Raw genomic sequence first — 22,852 nt, forward strand, 5'->3', positions numbered from 1 at the left:
TGTGCAATTATTATTTTCGTTTTAACTTAACTATTTTCCTTGTAAATATCTGTAGTGTATTCGCTTCAATATAATTATATAAATAAATATCGGCTCGTTGCCACACACAAAGGTTTAATACGATCTACTCTGAACCGGCGTGCGTGTATGAAGCGATTGATGAATGTGGAGGAAGCGAGAGAAGTGTGTCAGGATTGAAGCAAATGGAATTATATAGTCTCTGCTTACCCCGGTGGGAAATAGGCGTGAGTTTATGTATGTATGTATGTATGCATGCCACACACTACGTATTCACTCCACCCCCGTACATCCCCGTACCGTTTACTTTTTAATTGTGGCCACCGCGTAGTACATTGCCCGAAACGACAGAATACATACCTATGTGACTCGATTATATCGATTCAAGTATTTTATAATATATTACATATTTAGTTATATATTTACTTATATAAACACTACAATATCTATTTATCCTAAGCAAAGTGTTTGATGGTTTATTATTTACTGAATTATATAGTATTTTAAGCACTTTTATTGTTCATATAGGGTGTTAGTGACATCGTAACGAATACTGAGAGGGATGATTCTGACCATAATTCTGAGTTAATATCAAGTAAAATTTTGCATCACAAAAGTATAAAATTGAAAATAATTAAAAAGAACTTAAAAAAAATCATGAACTTTGCGACGGAAAATTCCAAGACTGAATCATCCCTCAAAGTTTTCGTTACGATGTCACTAACACCCTGCACATAACAGTTAAAATAATAAAAGTAAGTGCGCAATGCAAACATATGTCAAATTGCAATATTGCTTTCTTAGATGAATTGCTTCGATGTGGCCATTTTACTAAGTGACAAAGTCACAAAATACTCGTAAGTTGCCTAGCACACCAATGCGTAGACAACCAAAGAGTCCTTATTTGTAACACTTCAACACGTGTCATCATCATCATCATCATCAGCCCATTAACGTCCCCATTGCTGGGGCACGGGCCTTCCCTATGGATGGATAGGGAGATCGGGCCTTAAACCATCACGCGGGCCCAGTGCGGATTGATGGTTATTAACGACTGCTAATGCAGCCGGGACCAACGGCTTAACGTGCCTTCCGAAGCACGGACGAGCTCGAGATGAAACCTTTTTTTTGTGGTCATCCATCCTGTGACCGGCCTTTGCGAAAGTTGCTTTACTTCAACAATCGCAGACCGAGCGCGTTTAACGTTGCGCCACCGAGCTCCTCAACGCGTATATTAAGTATACAGGGTATTAGTGACATCGTAACGAAAACTTTGAGGGGTGATTCAGGCCATGATTCTGAGTTGATATCAAGTAGAAATTTCCGTCGCAAAAGTATGGATTGGAAAATACTTAATTAAAAAGAAAAGAAAAATTTTCATGAATTTTTGACACGAAATTCCACTTGATATCAACTCAGAATCATGGTCTGAACCATCCCCCTCAGTATTCGTTACGGTGTCATTAACACCCATACCTACTTATATGGCTACTGTATGTACTTGTACGGGGTGTAAGTGTCATCGTAACGAATACTGAGAGGGATGATTCATCTGATTATTCTGAGTTAATATCAAATGGTATTTTCCATCGCAAAAGTATAGAATTGAAAATATTTAAAAAATACTAAAAAAAAATCATGAATTTTGCGACGGAAAATTCCACTTGATTTTAACTCAGAATCATGGTCTGAATCAACCCCCTCAGTATTCGTTACGATGTCACTAACACCCAGTATATAGTAAGTAAGTGTATTAAGTAAAGGGTGTAGTATAAGTGGCAATCACGCTGGGTCACTCAAAGGACATTGTACACTGCGGGTGCATTTCTCGGAAACAGTTACCGTGTCGCTGAACTCGCTTATTGGAAAACACGTCCGTCCCGACAATTTACTCGCAAACAAGACTTATAAATGTTAAGTTTTAACTTTTAAGTTTCAATCATATCGACTTGTGTTTTTGCGAATGAGTGTACTTTAAAATTTAATGATAGATAACACTATTTGTTTTACTTACCGGAAACCTATAAGTTAGTTTGTTGTACTAGCTAATAAGAAAATTACGTGGTTTAAGTATGTACCTTCTGTATTCTTTGTCTTTATAAGAAGTTTAATAGAAAATTTATATACTATTTGTTTATTAAAATTCTCCTTAATAAATGACCTCTGTGATCCAGTGGTTGAGCGCTGGGCTCATGATCCGGAAGTCCCGGGTTCGATTCCCGGGGGGACATATCACAAAAATTACTTTGTGGTCCCCAGTTTGATTAGGACCTTACAGGATGATCACCTGATTATCCGAAAGTAAGATGATCCGTACTCCAGAAGGCACGTTAAGCCGTTGGTTCCGGTTACTACTTACTTGATTTAAGTTTGTAGTCGTTACGTGAACCATGTCAGGGGACTGTGGCGGCTCAATAGTAACCGACACCAGGGTTGATGAAGTTGATACTCCACCTCACAACCCACACGGTAGAAGAAGACGACCTCAACAACCCTGGTGTTAGGGTTACTATTAAGCCGTCAAAGGCCGCCTCTGAAATGGCCCAAGTAACGACTACGTGCTTACTTAAGTAAATAGTAGCCGGGACTGACTGCTTAACGTGCTAGAAGTACGGGTCATCTTACTTTCGGACAATCGAGTGATCAGCCTGCAATGTACGAAAAGAAGAACCGAGACTTGATCCCGAAACCTCGTTGATTTTAGAACAGTATTTTCGCTTTTCAGTTAAGCACGCCGCATTTAGCCGTACTAGCAACGTAGAGGGCGAATACAGCGATACATCAATCTTGATCAGAGCCCGCGGGGGACAGTGGACTGCATCCGCCGTACGTGAGCGAATTACCAACTGGATTCAATGCTAATGCCGTAATAGACATTTTTGTACGGGAAGCCCGGTAATGCTGGTGATACACATGTCTATACTTACTAAAGAAAATACTTACATGGTATAGGTATTTTCTATTGGAATAAGAATATATTTTCACAAAAGTACTTACTATAGTACGCTAAAAGTACTTACGTAAGTACTTATAAAACAAAATAAAAAAGAGAGAGTGAAAGAGTGGGTGTAAATACTATACACCTATGCCTACCCCTTTAGACGTGATGTTATGTTTGTACAAAAAAATCGTAAAATATGTTCGCCGCTTTAGAGTAAGTCTTGAAATGGCCTTTCTTTAAAATATTACGATACTATAAAACTAATTGCTATCTGAAAACCACAGTTTTGTGGCTTGGGTGACATTGAAAAATAATTTCGAAGTACAACTAGAATACATGTAAGTAATACTTTTATGCTCATTCATTAATGCTGAAATTCCACATTACAAAAATCATATTGTAACTAAGAAATTTGCCACCTTTCTGTATTACATGTAAAAGGAAGCGGTTCTATTAAATTTCCAATTCTTTTAATAGCGCTTTTTACACTTGCCAATCTATCCTGCCCGATGTGTCAAGGCCACGGACTTGCCGATCAGGATCGTGTAGTCTAACAGCAAATTGGTGGGGCGTAGCCATGGTAACCATGATCTCGAGCGAGTATGGACAGTAACCATGGTAACCGCAATCTCGACCTAATGTAGTAGCATCGATTTACCCAATTCCGATGTGACCTTGACGCATTATTAATTTAATTAGGTATTATTGATTGTTAATTATGTGGATTTTTTATTGGTTACTTTTATTTATAAATTGAAATTAATGATTGATATATTATTCTGCATGACATTTAGGAATTAATATTATTGAGTTAAAATTTGAATTATGCTATTGAATTATTGTCAAGATCATATTATTATGTTGATTTTTCAAGTTTAGTTTGTTATATGCATGACAATTTTAAATTCGTATGCCAATTCTTAGCTGAATGTGCTGAGACCGATGACAACACTGTAATATCTTGTAACACGCAACATTCACGAATAAATATTTTTGTATTAAACAGTAGTAATTAGGTAAGTAGTAGTGGTAGATTGGGTAGTGTAATTACCGCTAATCTTACAATACAATACAATACAAATACACTTTATTGCACCAAAATAAAAAGAAATAATTACAAAAAGTCTCTTAACTAAGTACATGGCAAATGGCGGCCTTATCGCTTAATCTTTTATACATTTTTTGCAAAACAAAACTGTTTGCAAAATATACTAGCTACTTACAACAGACATGGTTTTTGCGTGTGTATCACAGCCTTAAGGAAATGATTCACCTACTATGGCGCCGTGAGTAATGGTCGCCGAATGAAAATGTAATTTAGCATTTATTTTTAATGAATAACATCGAGCCGAATGGTAGGGAGGGATAGATAAATTGATTTCTTTATTACGGCGTTTCCTTGTATGGCAATTTAACGGTTTATGCACAAAAATGCGGGATGCTTTTGTGTGCCATTCACTAATAATAGCTTACCGCTAAGGGCTGCAAGATCAAATGATTTCCATTCTTATTAAGTACTTGAAACCAAACATTAGTCATCAAACCTGCGCTTTTTAAATGCAGAGCTTCGCGTGCTACCGCTCAACCATCACAGCTCTCGGTCTCAATTTCATTAGAAGCGAAATAGTTGTTTCTACTTATTAATGTAGCAAAGGAAAGATTTAACTCAGAATCAAGTGTTAAATTAAATTAACACGTTCCCCAAGAGATGCTTGAAGCGCCCGCGCCGGCGGAAGTTACAGCTTTACTTACAAAAATAAACTAACTCACAACGTTCTTTGACTACATGAAGAAAATTCTCGTTAAAGAAATCTTAAATAGCAGTGCTCTTACAAAAGCGTTTAATTAGGTTCGCATACTTATTCAAAAAGCACATTCAACAAGTAGCCCTGTTTCAAAATCCTCAATACGGGGGCTTCAAAGTAATGAAGTAGGATTTCCGTGGGAAAGAGATTACTTTTTTGCATCGGCGTCAAAGAGTGGCGATCCGATGGAGATTTTCTTTCCGATGGTCTCTGCACCACAATGCGCGGTTCAAAAGAGCTTGATGAATTCCCAACTCTTTGTTTCCGCCCGCTCTGCCGAGACAAGGCATTGCTTTTTAATTTCGACCATTGCGCCTCCTTTTATTTTATTCCAGTAATAGATCTGGGAATCCAGTAGCTTTTACGTCGATTCGTTTTTGTTCTCGCTTAATCTTTGCCGTTATTTTTGTATTTAAGTCTGTGTATTTACTGTACGCTATAAGTAGATTTATCTACACTTACTTGTAACTAACAGTACGTTAGTAGGTATTAAAGGGATTACTTATAAACAAAGTGATGGAAATACCTAGTTATTACTGGGTCAATAAGCGTAGCATAAACTGTAGCATATACGACGTAGCAAAGTCGTAGAACTTCGTAGCTATTGGTACTTTTAACTAAGTCTACATAGGCTACGTACTTCAATGCAATTTTAAATGTGCAAACATTTAGACTAGTTTGGATTCATACTTGCTTAGTAATGCAATGTACAGTCATTTCCAGTGGTAAATCTACGATATATCAGGGAAAAAAGTGCAGTTTTCACTAACACAGTAGCTCGATCATTAAAGACGGCGATAGGGCACCTATCACGTTGGTCTAACAAAAAGCTGGATAAGGTGTGAGTGGGTACTTAGTTCATCTCGCTGAATACCCAGATTGGTATATAGTGAGCTTATGTTATGTCATGGAAAAAAAAACAGTGCGGGCACTGTTAGGACCTGTGGAGCCTAAAGGACAATCACAGGTCACTACTCCAGTAGTAAACCGATAAATCGAATTTGTTGATTGAATTATGTTGATTTCTCAGGTTGATTTAGTTTGTTATATGCATGACAATTTTAAATTCGTATGCCAATTCTTGGCTGAATGTGCTGAGACCGATGACAACACTGTAATATCTTGTAACACGCATCATTCACGAATAAATATTTTTGTATTTGTATTCGAAATTAATGAATCCATGTCATTTTTGGAGTCATCTCATTGAATTGAGAATTGAATCAAGAATTGGCTACTTGAAAGTTGTAAAAATAAAATTTGAAATATGTCAGATATGGTAGTTTATCATTTAACGATAATTATCCAATATTAGATTTTCTTATACTTTTCGTGTGTAAGATAAACATACTGGCGGCGTAGGGGTGGCCCAAGGGCCACCCCCGCCGCACCCTAACCTACTGTTATGCCTTGTAAAAATTATAAAAAAAAGGATTATGATAATTTAAATTATGACAAAAACATTTATGCGTTTTAATAGAATCCTGTTTCAAGTAGTTAATGCCATCTGCGGCATATCTACGATAAGTCACGTCAAAAAAAGAAACTTTATGGACAGTAGGATCGTCTATATTTTTCTTTTTTAAATTAATATCTCTTCATTCGCAGTTTTAATTATATCATATTTTGAAATCCAATAATAGTCCATTGATTTACGTAGCGTGGTCACTCGACCTTCATTATTTGCCATATAACCTAAAAATAAAAATAAAGTTGCTGTCTACTGTTAATACGAGTTTTTCTTTTCACCTTAGTGTCAAAACATTGCTTCAATGCACTTTTATCTTGTATTTGCTCATTATTATTCGTATTATTCGCGTTCACACAAGAATAATTATTGTCCGCCGCCATTATGCAAAACATAAACAAAGCGACACCAGCGCCACTACCGGTGGATAATGTTACTATTTTACGATATGATCGCTAACGTTTGGCCATATCATGAAGTAATCATGCATTTAGTTGGTCATATCGTTAAACGTTTTGTGTTCATTGATCTGGCCAAACCACATCATGATGTGGCCAACGAATGTTGTTCTATTTCATGAAATACGACCATTTCATGAAATGGTCGATCATTTCATGAAATGATCAATTCTATGATATGGCCACGATATTTATACAAGACCCGAAACACGGGCGGCAATGATTAAGCTTCGTATGACGTCACATATCGCAAGATAAACAAAAACTATTATGTCAGGTTTCGTGTCACTAAAAGTGACGCGTAGTTTGACAGTTTTTGTTGATTGAAATGTGACGTCACTGGGCAAAAACTCACGTCACCAACCGTTTTCGCGCGAAATTTCAAATTAATGAAGAAAATATGCTTTTTTGATATTATATGAAAGCTTGCTTGAGAGAAAAAATATTTTAAGAGGTATAACGTAAGCGTTTGTATTTTTTAAAATACTTATCCGAAAAGTGACAAGTAACCAATTTAATTAACTCGTTGAACTAATCCGGTTCCTCTGGTTTGATGGTCGTTATTTTTTTTCTTTGCGGAACCTTTGCAATATTTCATACTAACTTAATGTCTAAAAGCTATTAACAAGCTTCTACAGATTGTAAGCAAATACAAAATCTACATTTTTATAATATGGTTCATAGAATAAAAATAGCACGTACAGGACTAGACCATACATATTAACAAACTCATCCTCTTAGTACAAGTTACCAGTGATACGAAGTTAGTGCATATCAGTCAGTGAGTTAGAGGTTTGAGGATGTCATACTCGACATGAGTTGTCAATCGGAGACAGACTTGTAAATGGTCCCTTGTGACAGCTGTTTGAAACTGATGGAGTTACTATGACGTATGTTTTACTTTTCCCACCTTTCTTAGGGATTTTGTCAGTACTGACTGAATAATACGGTTTTAGGGTTCGGAAACTAGACTATTGCAAAAGTAAAAGAAATCTATGAAATGTTTTCGAAAAATCCATACCGTATATTATTATATACGGTATGGCCCCGCTGACCATACTATGATAATCGTGAATTTGCCTACCTAGGTATATTTAGTTAGCGTACCTATACAGGGTGTTAGTGACGTCGTAACGAAAACTTTGATGGATGATTGAGACCATGATTCTGAGATGATATGAAGTGGAATTTTCCGTCGCAAAAGTATGGAACAGAAAATAATAAAAAGAAAAACAAAAATTTTCATAAATTTTCCGACTGAAAATTCCACTTGATATCAGCTCAGAATCATGGTCTGAATCATCACCCTCAGTATTCGTTACGGTGTCACTAACACCCATACCTACTTGTATGGGTACAGTATGTACTTGTGCGGGGTGTAAGTGACATCGTAACGAATACTGAGGGGGATGAAACAGCTGATTATTCTGAGTTAATATCAAGTGGAATTTTTCATCGCAAAAGTAAGTATAGAATTGAAAATAATTTTAAAAATGTAAAAAAAAATCATGAATTTTGCGACGGAAAATTCCACTTGATATCAACTCAGAATCATGGTCTGAATCATCCCCCTCAGTATTCGTTACGATGTCACTAACACCCTGTATACTATCTGTTTTCTTTTTAAGTCTAGTGCGGCAAATATATTTTAGCTTCTTTGACAGGTTTTACCTAGAATGTCTTTTGTTATATTATTATATACGGTATGGATTTCCCATTTATTAATGGGAAAATGTATGTGCGCTTGTCCGTTTGTCGACCTTTCCTGGTACAAAGGAGCGACAAATGGATTTGTTTTTAAGTGGAGATATTTGGAGGGATGGAGAAGTGACATAGGCTACTTTTTGTCTCTTTCTAACCTCCACTTCCCTAAAATGGGGGTGGAAATTTGTATGGAGCATTCTGCAATTTTCAAGGTAATAACTAATAAAAATAGGTATGCGGACTATTTGTGAATAACAAAAAATTGAGCATCTTTTTTAAATCTGCCCCCAACCCTTAAATGAGTGGTTGGGGCAGTTATACGGGAATTTTCGCAGTTTTCAAGGTAGGAAGCAAAAACTTGGTATATTAGGAAAGGTGAACCGTGTTACCGCGAATTTAACGCGAGCGAAGCCGCGGGCAATAGCTATTAATTGATAAATGTAAAATATTCTTTTAATTTTAAGTACCGACTAAATAAATCGGTTTTAGGATTCGAATTGCAACAAGAAATGTGTGTAAAATGTAGTATGGGAAAAATCATGTGCCAAATCGGAGTGATTTTAGCCTCTTGCATGACGATAGTTTCAACATCATCAACAGCCCATTAACGTCCCCACTGCTGGGGCACGGGCCTTCCCTATGGATGGATAGGGAGATCGGGCCTTAAACCATCACGCGGGCCCAGTGCGGATTGATGGTTATTAACGACTGCTAATGCAGCCGGGACTAACGGCTTAACGTGCCTTTCGAAGCACGGAGGAGCTCGAGATGAAACCTTTTTTTGTGGTCACCCATCCTATGACCGGCCTTTGCGAAAGTTGCTTAACTTCAACAATCGCAGACCGAGCGCGTTTACCGCTGCGCCACCCAGCTCCTCAGTTTCATCATAATGGATGGAAATTCTTTCATTCGAAAATCACTACGATATATCCACAAATTATCCTCGAGCTTCGCAAGCTACATGCACTAAAATTGTTAGTACCTATTTGACCTTTCCACAAGTTTTACCACATTAAATTGAGTATTCATGCAGACAGTCTAACATAATACAATAATGCACGGAAATGTAAAATCGACTTTATTGCGTTCCGTCATGCCCTAGTTCTATAAAAGCTGAACCATTGAGACAGTCCTCCTGTCAATAGCTAGAGTGGGATCAGAAAAGACAGCAATAAGTACTTAATTGCTATATTTGTAGAGAGACTTCTAAGAGTGTTTCACTCTTAGAGAATTCTGTAAGATTCTAAATTCTAGATTTTATAACACATTCCCCAAGTATGTGGGCTTCCACACAATGTGTTTTTGCACCGGTGACCATATTATTATGATAATCGTGAATTTGACTACTTAGATATATTTAATTAGCGTACCTATACTGTCTGTTTTCTTTGTAAGTCTAGTGTGGCTACTATCTGTTTTCTATGTAACTCTAGAGCGGCAAATATATTTTAGCTTCTTTGTAAGTGTGATTAAAATAAATAATATTTTCTCACGGACTAAGAACGTGTTAATAAAATACTCTCTGTATATTTCCTTCCGTATTTTGTGTGTATCATCCAGTGTCACATTTATTTCCGCGGTCTCAAAGAGTACAATAATAATATTTCAAAAGCTCCAGAGTGTATTTTTAGTAAAAAACGCTTTGGGTCCACATCCAAGAATTTCACTATCAAAAGAACTTATTACTATGAGATCTATAGGAGATACCAATAAATGGTTTCTGTAAATAGAAGTGCAAGGAAATAATGTAATTCGCTGCGCCAGAGCACCGGAATAATAAGTTTTTTCGAATAAGAGAACAAATAAAAGCGTTAATGCGGCTGCATCGAGATTCTCCGTCGGAAAAATTGCTCTTTTATGTAAGGGCGCTGTAAAGAAGGCTTTAATGAAAATTCTACGGTGTACGGATGGACAAAAGTTACGTTAAAGCAAAGTAAATGGTTTTGCCCCGCAATTTGTACAACACGTTAATCTTTCACGTTGTTTCTTACAAGTATCCTTTGTCGTAACAAGACGGGAGGAATTACATTTAAATGTCATATTTAATTTTAATTTTATTTCGAGGTTTCCTTCTGAGATAGACAGAGAGCTGGACACACCATACTTAATACAGTATAAGTTTGTACATAGCCTATTATGCAGGTAATTGCTATTTTATTAGGAGCACAGCCACATACAATACACAATTGCAGTGAAATTCAAAACTTGATTGCGTTATGCATATGCTAATTGAATCACAGAGAGTGAAGATCAGGGGGTTAAAAAGGCCAGATCAAAGCAATTCATCTAAAAAAGCAATATTGCAATTTGACATTTTCGCATATAAAAGAGCGCAAGGCAAACTCATATCAAATAGCAATATTGTTTTCTAGATAAATTGCTTTGATGTGGCCTTAGTTCATTGCGTGTGAATATGACAATAGTGTCTCCTAAATTATGTAGTTGGATAAAATCTTAAAATTTTGTACATCTGTTTGACGATATTTTAGTTATATGTGTGTTATATTTACAATATTATTTCAAAAATTCAAAAAATTCAAAAATTATTTATTTACCAAAAATCAATACAATACTCGTGTTTGGGACAACTTTTAAGCAAATATTTACTTGTGTTAGTAGCCCCGCTCTTCTATGTGATACATTGGTATTGGTAATGAAGTAAACATAAAGAAGTACAAAATAAATGAACAATAAAGAAAAATAAGAAAATAATAAAAATAAAAACAATAATAAAAAAAAAAAAAAAAGAGGAACAATAAAAACAAGTGGGTATGTGTGTAAACTTATAAGATCTATATTAGTGGTGTTGTGGTGTTAGTGTGTGTATGTGTGTGTGTGTGTGTGTGTGTGTGAGAGAGAGAGAGAGTATTAGTGTGTTGAGAGTGTAAGTGTAAATGTTAATTTACATTATTCCAGTAAGGTAACAACTGTTTGAGTGTGACCATGCTTAATATTTTATGCAATTTATAGTAAACAACTACCTTCCTACCTAATAAAATAAAACAAACATGAGCTTACTCGCCTATCTTTAGCATTGCCTCAATCTCGTCGTAGGTTTTACTCTTGATCCAGCCGTATAGGGTAGTTTTGCAGTCACGTGTCGTTTTAGGATATATGTTTGTTTCCTTGTTTATATAGTTGTAAAGATGAGTGGACAACTTAGCAAATTGTTTTTGAGCATAAACAGTTTTAACTTCAGGCTCGAGGGCTACCTGGTAATGTCTTCGTCTCTGCAGTAAATTTGAATCAAACTGAAGAGTTTTATGCACTCTGAGAATGGAACACATAATAAACAACTTCCTAACTGTGAGGACATCTGATTGTAGGTAAAGAGATGCTGTAGGATACCTAAATGGTTTAAAATGAATTACCTTCAAAAGACATCTCTGGGCCCTTTCTAGGTCTAAGAAGTTGGTTCTATTCGCACCACCCCAAACTGGAATGCAGTAGCTCATGACTGATTGTGCCAAAGACTTATATATTTGCGTTATAATAGTTGTGTCCAGTACGTGCCTAAGTTTTTTAAATATCCAAATAAGATTTCGAACTCTGACTATAACCAGTTCTATATGCGGTTGCCATGATAAGCGTTGATCTACCATCACTCCTAAATATTTCGTAGACGAAACTTTTACAATAGGTTCGCAGGCGCAGTTATTTAAATCATTGCAAGTATGAATTTTAAGAGTGTGAATATTATTGGGCTGAGTTCTGTTATACTTTGAGAAACAAATGTAATTACATTTTGACGTGTTCAGGGTCAGCAAATTCTGTTTAAACCAATTCGCAACTTTAGCAAGTCCCAGCTCAGCACAATTAAACACCGATTCCCATGATTGTCCAGTAAACAAGATCGCTGTGTCGTCAGCGTAGCAGAAGACGTGTCCGTTATCTATCTTCATTTTACATAAATTATTAATATATATTAAAAAGAGGGTTGGTCCGAGAACCGATCCCTGTGGGACTCCGAAAGTTACTTCCTCTTCGTCGCTTACGAGACCGCCAATCTTTACTCGCTGCTTCCGACAATGAAGATAGTCCCTAAAGAGTTGTAGTTGAGTCCCTCTTACGCCAATTTCGTCAAGTCTGTGCACAAGAATAGGAATAGATACAGTGTCAAATGCCTTCTTTAAATCTAAGAAAACTGTAATACATTTTTTCCCAGAGTCTACCTCAGTAACAATTCGAGAAATCAGGCTTAACACTGCATCTTCTGTCGACTTTCCATGACGAAAACCATATTGCGTTTCTGATAAGATGTTGTTTTTATTCAAGTAGTTAACCAGACGGGAGTTTAACAATTTTTCTAATATTTTGGAAATTACTGTAAGGACAGATATAGGTCTATAGTTACAAGGAATATCTTTGTTCCCACTCTTGTGCACAGGTGTGATAATAGCTATCTTAAGTATTGATGGGAAAATGCCTTGCTCGAAGCAAAGGTTAACCAAGTGCGTGATTAATGGTACAACCAGATCTGATGCAATCTTTAGGAATCTTGTAGGAATGTTATCCCATCCTTGCGCACTATCCGATTTGAGATTCATCAGTGTGGTATAAACCTCCTGACAGTCAGCCCTCAAAAGACCAAATGATGTACATGGCACATCTGTGCTTGATAGCAAATTGGGAAGTCCAGGGTCAATATTCTCGGCTAATTTTCTACCTACATTAGCAAAATAATTGTTCACGAAATTGACTGACTCTTCAGGTGAAGGTTTAGCTCTCAATAGGTTCGTATTTTGGCTTTTATTGCTTTTACGCAGGGTGTAATTATCTATAGTAAGCCATAATTTTTTTGGATTCCCCTTCGCTTTATTAAATATTTCTCCATCGTAGATTCTTTTAACTTGTTTAATAGCATTTGTCACATAATTTCGGTATCTTCTGTACGTAATTTTTAGTATAATATTGTTAGGATCTGACCTCAATTTTCTCTGCATATTATTTCTGTTTCTGATACATCTTAACAGACCGAGGGTCATCCATGGTTTAATAAGGCGTACATTACATGGAATGGATTTTACAACTGTGCTTTCCATCAAACATTTTTGAAGACTAGTTATTAGAATTTCAGATAACACGCTAGGGTTGTTTTGTGAAAGTAGTTCCAATAAATTATATCCAGAAAGTACGGTTACAGCTTTTTCGTAGTCAATAGACGTCTTTGTTTCACAGCACACGTTATTTTTGTTTATTACGTCAGATAGTTTTAGAAAAATCATAAAATGGTCGGTCACTGTTGTATCGAAAACTGCAACAGTGGCTGATCTAGATGACGCGTCCAATTTTAACATAAAATGATCCAAACAACTATTCTGCCTGGTAGGCAATTTGTGACCAGCGAGGATGCCATGCATTGCTAATATGTCCATATAATAAGACCTATTTTTACTTACATTTGGATCCTCTTCTGTTTTAGGTATGAGATTTATGTTAATATCGCCTGTGATAACTATATTTTTACTACCGCTAATTTTGACAAGTTGTTCGTCAAGTGATTCTATAAATCCAGTAGCATTGGCGTTTGAAGGGGAGCGGTAAATTGCGAGAATCATGATGTTATTTACTGTTATTTGTAGACATGACGCGTGATTTAATTCCACTTCTTCGACACTGTGCAAAAGACAATTTTTAACATAAGTAACTACTCCGTCGCTTTTATTAATATGATTAGTAGTAAAGTACCCTGTGTAGTTTTGTATTTGAGGATTGAGGAATTATTTATTATAAGTCTTTATAGTATTTATTGTACTCATGTTAGGGAAAATGACAAACTTATTCATTTTGACAATATTTATCGACTCGATCGATAATTTTATGACGTTGCGCAAATATCGACCATGATTCTAAGTTGATATCAAGTAAATTTTCCGACTGGAAAATCAGGAAAATTTTAGTGTATTTTTAAATTTCCATTTAATACTTTTGCGACGGAAAATTCCACTTGCTATCAACTCGGATTCATGGCCTGAATCATCCCTTAAAATTTTCGTTACAATGTCACTAACACCTGTATAAAATATATACTTACGAAACAGCTGCAAAGCGAGTTCTATTACAAAACAGCAAAAGGCGTGATAGATTTAAAAATCTACAATGGAGATTGTCGGAGGCGAGATACACATGAAGAGTTACGTTATACGTTGCATTCAGTATGAAAATTCGTAGATAATGCGCATTGACACTGACGAGGGTCGACTGGTGCCCGGCCAACCATAAAAATACGCGGGTATCGCTCGCTGCACCAGTTTACCACTTATTTTCATATCGTAGGCATTTTTCGCACGTCCCCGAATATTTTTCACACGTGGCAATATTATGTTTTTTTGGGCTTTTTTGATATTGATCTCGATCTATACTTTTTGTACTATGGATTCGTAGTGAAAAAAGTGTCGCCATGTAATCAATAGCTTAAAAATATCCATCAGTAGTAACTATACACAATGAACGCAAACACCGTGCGCACGGCGAACTCCGTGTCTTATAAGGAGGTGAAGGAATTGGTCTTTGATAGACAAGAATGGAGAATGCTACACCGACAAGAGCGTGGCTCTTAAATTAGTAATGTAATGAGTAATTATTAAGTAAGCTGGCTAAAGAACACAAAGATCTAGATCAATTTTGTATAAAAATAGGATTAAGACGTATCTTTATTAATAACTTTTTGGTCCCAACGCGAACACAACAATTAATACTTAAATATTATTTACACTGTTTCTTAACTTCCAAAGTCTGTAACATCATATGTTTTCATTTGCGACTAATTTTAAATGGCTTTGTTTTTAATTGAATTTGTAAGCATTCATTGTATAGTTATTGTTGTTGGTACTCCGAATTAATAAAATAAAATAAATAATAATAAATATATAGTGTTTACTAATACATGGTACACGCTAAGCCAATAACAGACTAAGTACCCCAACTTAATTGTAAACAAAGTGTTGTCGGTAAGGGAATGACAAAATGTATCACTTACGCAATCAATACCAATACATAACGTTAATTCTGAATAGGAATGGAAAAATAATAATGTAGGGGAAAAATAATAATGTAGGAAAAAAAGTTACACGTTCATAAAGGATAGTTGGCAAGTGTGGAATAATATACCTAACCTTTACTTAGTAAGTACACTATGTGAAAACAGAATCGAGATACATTGAAAAATCGAATAGTTCCAAAATCAATTAGTAGAAAGAAATGATAACTGGGATTTGTGACGTCACATGTTCAAATTCAAATTCAAAAATATCTTTATTCAGTAGGTAACATAGTTGGGTTGTTCTTCTTTTTTATCGACAATGATCTGTCCTTCGTTCTGCTTCTGATAAGTTATGTTTTAGAATTTTATTTCATGTTTTGATTGTCCAAAAATATAGTTATCTTATTATACTCAAAATACAAGCAAAATACTAATCGGTTCCTCAATTAGTTATTAACGTAGCTTGATCGTTTTTCACAAAATTATGTGACAGAGTGGTAAATTGAAATGCTGTCTCCGATGAAAAGGGCCACTCTGTTACAATATTTTTTGGAATGCGCCTGCAAAGAAAAGTATGTTACCAAGATAAAGAGAACCACTAAATAGTCCTCTACAAACACATCTTTATATGATGTTTTAAAATATTTATTGCCGTTATAATTTTAAAGATGTTAAATCCGATAAATCGAGAAAATGTCTTTTTATTGTCGATAAAAAAGAAGAACGACCCAGTTACACTTTGATTGGTAATTTTTTACACAACGAACGTCTCATCCGCCTAAAATTACTGAGCTATATTTTTTATTAAAACTTAAGAAAATGGTCCCGTTTATTGTATGCAGGTGAGTGGCGTCGACACGTCAAACTCCTTGCCTCCTGGCAACACCGTATTCCTTGCATATTGGTGCGGGCACCCTCGTCAACGTCACGCCTCATTGACCCACCAGAATCAACTGTGAAGCAATTTATTTTATATGAATCTTCTACCTCCACTCTCTGTCAAGGACCTCACCGTTATTTATTATCGTTTGATTCGTTTAAGGAAACTTATCAAGGGATTTTTTTTTGTTATGAATACATTTTAATTAATTATAACATAAATAAGTAAATTGAATGTGTCTGAAGATGATAGATAGTCTGAAGTATTATTTAGGTACCTATAACATAATTCTGAAAAACTGATCACTTACAATGTGAGTTACAGAAAAAAATATTTTTTTTATTTAGCTTTCATAGGCTTGAATAAGTAAATGGATTACTTCTTTCAACAAGGTAAACATTTGAACAAATGGTACTTACTTTATACAGTAAATAAGTCAGTAGTTTTATTGTTTCGCATCATGCTGTTTTTGAGGATATTTTTTTACCGTTGCGTCGCGTAAAACTTTTACCAAAAATCGACATCCATTCTGTTCAACAGAAATGTATTTTGAATTTTAAATATTACTTTTATAAACACACTCCTCGGCTTAAAACCTTACCATTAAACAAGCACAAACCCTGGAAACCACGTGATATATCAATGGCGAGAAGTGGATGTATTGTAAATATTGGTGCTAATTCCTGTAAATACCATCTAATTTTATTTTAAGTTATATCTGTCATTTTCTTATCCGCCGAAAAGGAAAGGGACGGGTAATCGACAAGCATAAAATTTATGGAACACACGTCAATTTTAAGCACAAATCTAAACCAACCGTCTAAAAATTTTACATCTGTCAATAACCCGACACATTCATTTACTCATTCTTCCTAAAATTAAGAGCTGTGAATCATCCGTCCCTTTCCTTTTCGACGGATATGAAAATGACGGATATAACTTAAAATAAAATTAGGCGGTGTCTCCAGGAATCGGGGCCATTATACGTACATCTCTGTCTACTCCTTCGGGAGCGATGCTATTATAAAATATTAATATATTCGTTTCATTATTTTCAAACGACTTATGGTAATAAACATAATGAAGACTAAATATAATACCAGGGCGCATTGAGTATTGAGTGGGTTTGCCTCAGATGACATTATTAAAAAAATAACCACAGTACCCAACACCCTTAGTGCTAATATTGCCTGACTTGTAACGCAAGGCAACAACAAACTGTGCACTACAACAGAACCGAAAACATTACACCGCGCACATTTCACTTCGGACGCGAAAGCGCGTCATTAATTCAACTCGACTGTCACAAGTTTATTAATGCAGTCATTAATACACTCGAAAGTGTAATTTATTTAACTTTTATTAGAGTATGTTGTAATAAAATGGTATTGCTATCAGCGCGGCGGAAGATTGTTTCTGTTGGAAGCGAGCCATAACGACGCAAGGAAGTGCAATGTATAAATATATTCTGCATGCCACTTAACAATCTACACAATATTTCATAGGCAGACAGTTTCGCGTATTAATACTGCATTTTTAATTCACCTGATAACGCTTACGCTGCGATTGTGTTGTTGGTTTACGCTAAACTGTATGCGACAATATATACAATGTATACAAAGTGTTAGTGACATCGTAACGAAAACTTCAATGATTCAGATCATGGTGACTCTTAAGTTATGTCAAGTGGAATTTTCCGTCGCAAAAGTATGGAACTGAAAATAATTAAAAAGATAACTGTAATCATGAATTTTCCGACTCGAAATTCCACTTGATATCAACTGAGAATCATGGTCTGAATCATCTCCCTCAGTATTCGTTGCGGTGTCACTAACACCCGTTCGTACTTGTATGGCTACATGTACATACTTGTACGGGTTGTAAGACGTGACGTCGTAACGAATACTGAGGGGGATAATTCAGTTCATTATTCTGAGTTAATATTATGTGAAATTTTACATCGCAAATGATATTAAAAATAATTTAAAAAAACCCAAAAAAAAACAAGAATTTTACGACGAAAAATTCCACTTGATATTAACTCAGAATCATGATCTCAATCATTGCCCTCAGTATTCGTTAAACTTTAGCCCATCGCCACACACTGGACACTTCATACAAACAATCTCGTTTTACACAGACACCACACAACGTTATCGTACACGTGCATCTGTGTGTGTGACGTCTGACGCCATACGATTCAAATATAAACTATGTTCGAGGGGGGGTTGAGGTAAACCTAGCTCAGACGCTGGTGGGGAGCGGAAAGTTACCATTCTATACGTAGTATTATTCCTTATTCTATGCCATCGCCTTAATAGTCACATGTTTGAAGGAGAAACACGAGTATCAATCAAATTTTAACGAGTACAAGATATTCCAAAACAATTGTACATTTTTATACAAGTCTTGCATAGTGTATCTTGCATTATTTTATAGTTTATAACCCATGTAATACGCGCGACACTACTCATTGGAATTCCGCCGGCGTTCCTCTTTTATCCTCTATTAATACACTTTCCATGCCAGCGATATAACAATGCATAATAAATGTCACCTCTACATTCCGCGTAAGTATATCCGAAGACTTATATATAGTGACTGTTTATTAGTAATTGTTCTACGGCCTCCGTGATCCAGTGGTTGAGCGTTGGGCTCACGATCCGGAGGTCCCGGACTCGAAACCCGTTGGGGACATATCACAAAAATCACTTTGTGATCCCTAGTTTGGTCAGGACATTACAGACTGATCACCTGGTTGTCCAAAAAGTAAGATGATCCGGGCTTCACATTAAGCCCGTGGTCCCACCGGTTACTATAATACAATACAAATACACTTTATTGCACCGAAATAAAAATAAATAATTACAAAAAGTATCTTAACTAAGTACATGGCAAATGGCGGCCTTATCGCTTAAAGCGATTTCTTTCAGACAACCATAAGGTGAGGAAAAATGTAAAAAAAAAATGAAAGATTGCGGGTACAAACTATACGTTACTACTTACTGATGTAAGCAAGCCATGTCAGGGTCCTTTGGCGGCTCAATAATAACCCTGACACCAGGGTTGATGAGGTTGGTAATTCATCTCACAACCCACACGATAGAAGAAGTAATTGTTTAGACATGTTTCTAATCTCAGAGAAGTATCAGAAACTGTCACTTATAAAGTCTGTTTTCAAACAAACTTTGTAATATTTAATCATTTTATCTTTTGAACAGCCTCTGTGGTCTAGTGGTAAGAGCGTTAGGCTCACGATCTGGAGGTCCGGGTTCGATTCCCGATGGGGACATTGTCGAAATCACTTTGTGAGACTGTCCTTTGTTTGGTAAGGACTTTTCAGGCTTGAATCACCTGATTGTCCGAAAAAGTAAGTTGATTCCGTGCTTCGGAGGGCACGTTAAGCCGTTGGTCTCGGCTATTAGCCGTAAAAACACCTCCACCAACCCGCAGTGGAGCAGCGTGGTGGAGTATGCTGCATACCCTCTCCGGTTGACTGAGAGGAGGCCTGTGCCCAGCAGTGGGACGTAATAGGCTATTTATGTTATTATATCTTTTGTAAGCTCTTTGCCCATTATTAAATTGTTTTAACGTTATTTCTATAAGTACGTAGACTTAAATTTGTAATGAGCCACATTGTCAGAAGAGAATAACCTGCAAAAATGTTTGCTATGCGTCTGAGGATAGATAATTTCTGACTTGCAAATTTTGATGAATAAGTATATTAGTGACAGTGACTGTTATATGGGTAATATGTTGTTACACATGTGTTAATTACAACTCTATCTACTCATTCGGGGATACAGGGATATTGCTATGTTATTTATTTAATTTATTTATTTATAAAGGTACATATAACATTACAGTGTAACTCAATGCGCTGTATGACGAGAAAAACAATATAAAAACCAATACAACAAAAATAAACAATCACATAAAAAATAAAAATAATAATGGAAAAAACAAAACAGTAAATCATTAATAAATCATCTCGCAAAAAGCCAAATGTTATCTAGTTAATCACCTGTTGTCATAGTGTTCGTCGTATCCATCTTCGGACTTGGTACCAAAAGTTCCTGCAAGTTGTCTTCTGATTATTTGTCGTCTGCCCACCCCGTTAAGAATTGTCTGCGCGAGACAACAAGCATAATTTAAGTTCTCAAAAAAAAGTCTTGAGTTTGTAATAAAATGTTGTACAGGTTTAAATCACTTAAGTTGTCAGTTCTGAAACATAGCTGGCAAGGAGTGGGTGTATGTTACACTATACACCTCTGCCTACCCATGCGGGGATACAGGCGTGAAGCTATGTTATATCTGGTAAAAACAAACTACCTAGAAATATTAGCGATTGTTGTGTGATATTATGATTAACAGCCTCCGTGGTCTAGTGGTTAGAGCGTTAGGCTCACGATCTGGAGGTCCGGGTTCGATTCCCGATGGGGACATTGTCGAAATCACTTTGTGAGACTGTCCTTTGTTTGGTAAGGACTTTTCAGGCTTGAATCACCTGATCGTCCGAAAAAGGAAGATGATTCCGTGCTTCGGAGGGAACGTTAAGCCGTAGGTCCCTATTAGCCGTAAGAACACCTCCACCAACCCGCATTGGAGCAGCGTGGTGGAGTATGTTCCATACCCCCTCCAGTTGATTGAGGGGAGGCCTGTGCCCAGCAGTGGGACGTATATAGGCTGTTTATGTATGTATGTATGTGTTGAGTGATAATTGCATTAAATTCATTAACACTCGCATACTACAACATAACATCATTTGGACTTAGAAAAAAAACTTGTTGTTGTCAAGACCACGAATGTCAGAGTGTATTATTACATTTTTGCGGGTAGTTGTATAAAAAAAACGGATAAACGTAATGAAGTCTGTTACTATGACGCTCACGTTTAGTAACCCAGTGACAACGGCTCGCGATAGCTCGGCCGGCCCAATTTGTAATTAATCAAAATTGACTCGTAAATTAAGTATATCTACTTACACTTAGTTTTTTAATACTTTCAAGCTTACAATTAATACAGTCAATTTGCAAATTATCCGTGAAATTAGTATAATTAAAGGTGCTTAGTACATACGTAATTTGGTGTTGAAAAATTTCACGTTTAATTTAGTTTTAGTTTAGTGATCAACGTGATATCCTTGTGTTGTGAAGTTTTGTGACGTCACATTAATTGGAGGTGTGAAAGTGACTCAGGTGTTCATGTAAGTATTGAGTGTCATGACCTATCATATGAGGAATCGCTTCCGAAGTACAGTTTAAATAGTTCAAAAGTGCGAATCGGCAGTTGAAGTTGTGGAATAGTTTTGGAGTAGAGTGGCCGGCGGGTGTCGCGGCGGCGACGGCGCGGCGGCGGCAGCGGCGACGTAGGCGTGCCCCCGCGGGCCAATGGCGGGGCCCGCGCCGCCGCCTCCGCGCCGCCACGCCGCCACCCAGCCACCCAGTAGGTTTGTGTCCTTTTGGCTGACCGCATGACTCCGTAGCTTCGTCGCTGAACTCGTTGTAATCGTGTACGTGCAACGCGCTTCACCTCCCATAGCTTCAACCGCTTCGCCTCGGCAGCCCTCGCCGAGTTTGTGAACTGTTTACTAAGTTGAGAAACTTTCCGTAAAGTGGAGCTGTGAAGAGGCTGCAGCGTGCAGCGGCAACAGTGACAGGTACCGTGCCGCCCCGCGCCCGCGCCCGCGCCCGCGCCCCGCCGGCGTTTATCTATGATTCATCTCGTATGCCCGCCATCATCCCTAGAATAAGTATCTCTCGACAAATAACGTTTCGACATTCGTGACATAAGAACTCGGTCTAAACTACTTACTACACGTTTTATTTGCTTTGAATACTTTATCAGCCGTCGTTCTCAATCATTAAAGACAGATAGTTTATCTTAATTTCGAAGTTTTATCTGTTACACAAAGCTGTTGCCGATACTGCCGCAAGAAAGCTATAAATAATGTTTTCAGATTACTTATTTACACTACCGATTATATTATCGTCATTTTATCCATCTGTCGTTTTTGTTTGCAAAATAAGTTTTCCATTACAAACATTCATGTCTGAGTACAAAATCACCCTAAAATGTGCTTTACGACCAGGGAAGAAAGTTGCTTGTTGAAGAATATTGCGACGGCGTAGTAGCGCGTTTGTTATGTACAAGCGACTATAGCCCTTACAGACGCTGATAACTCTCCGAAGCCGGTGTACCCTATTAGTTTTATTTTATGTATCGTAAACATCTTTATTTCAATTAGTTCACGCCGTATTACTTGCGAAGTAGTGAGGTAATCAAGGAGATAATTGTATAGGTACTTTGCCTTAATTATCTGGAACATTTATGTATGTACGAAGCATGTGCAGTTATAAGTAATAAATAAAATAAGCGTTTTACACTGCGAACGCGAACGAGGAGGGTGTTTTATCATAAATTCATCTTCTCAATATTCGTATAAGGCTAAAAGGGTAACGAAAGTGAGTACGCCCGTGAACTGCGACCGAACTATACATATTCAATGCGATCTCTCGCAGGTTTTCCGAAAACCCAATCGCATTAAAACGGTGGAAAAAGGGTGGGCGAGATGGTTAGACGGTAAGACGGTAAGC

General features: G+C 36.7%; 1 protein-coding gene across 3 annotated transcripts in view; it reads left to right on the forward strand.

The window, feature by feature from the left end:
• Positions 1-21,166: 21,166 nt before the first annotated feature.
• The window catches only part of LOC126372232 (protein muscleblind), a 264,761-nt gene continuing 263,075 nt past the window's right edge, over positions 21,167-22,852 (forward strand). For 2 of the 3 annotated variants that reach the window (XM_050018163.1, XM_050018081.1), the window contains exon 1: positions 21,167-21,462. The gene's annotated coding sequence lies outside the window, so the exon portion shown is untranslated. Of the gene's footprint in view, positions 21,463-21,767; positions 21,916-22,852 lie in introns of those variants that run through there. The other variant, XM_050018247.1, reaches the window with a different exon arrangement.

Source organism: Pectinophora gossypiella, chromosome 1 (assembly GCF_024362695.1).
Source record: "Pectinophora gossypiella chromosome 1, ilPecGoss1.1, whole genome shotgun sequence".
NCBI classification, from domain to species: domain Eukaryota; kingdom Metazoa; phylum Arthropoda; class Insecta; order Lepidoptera; family Gelechiidae; genus Pectinophora; species Pectinophora gossypiella.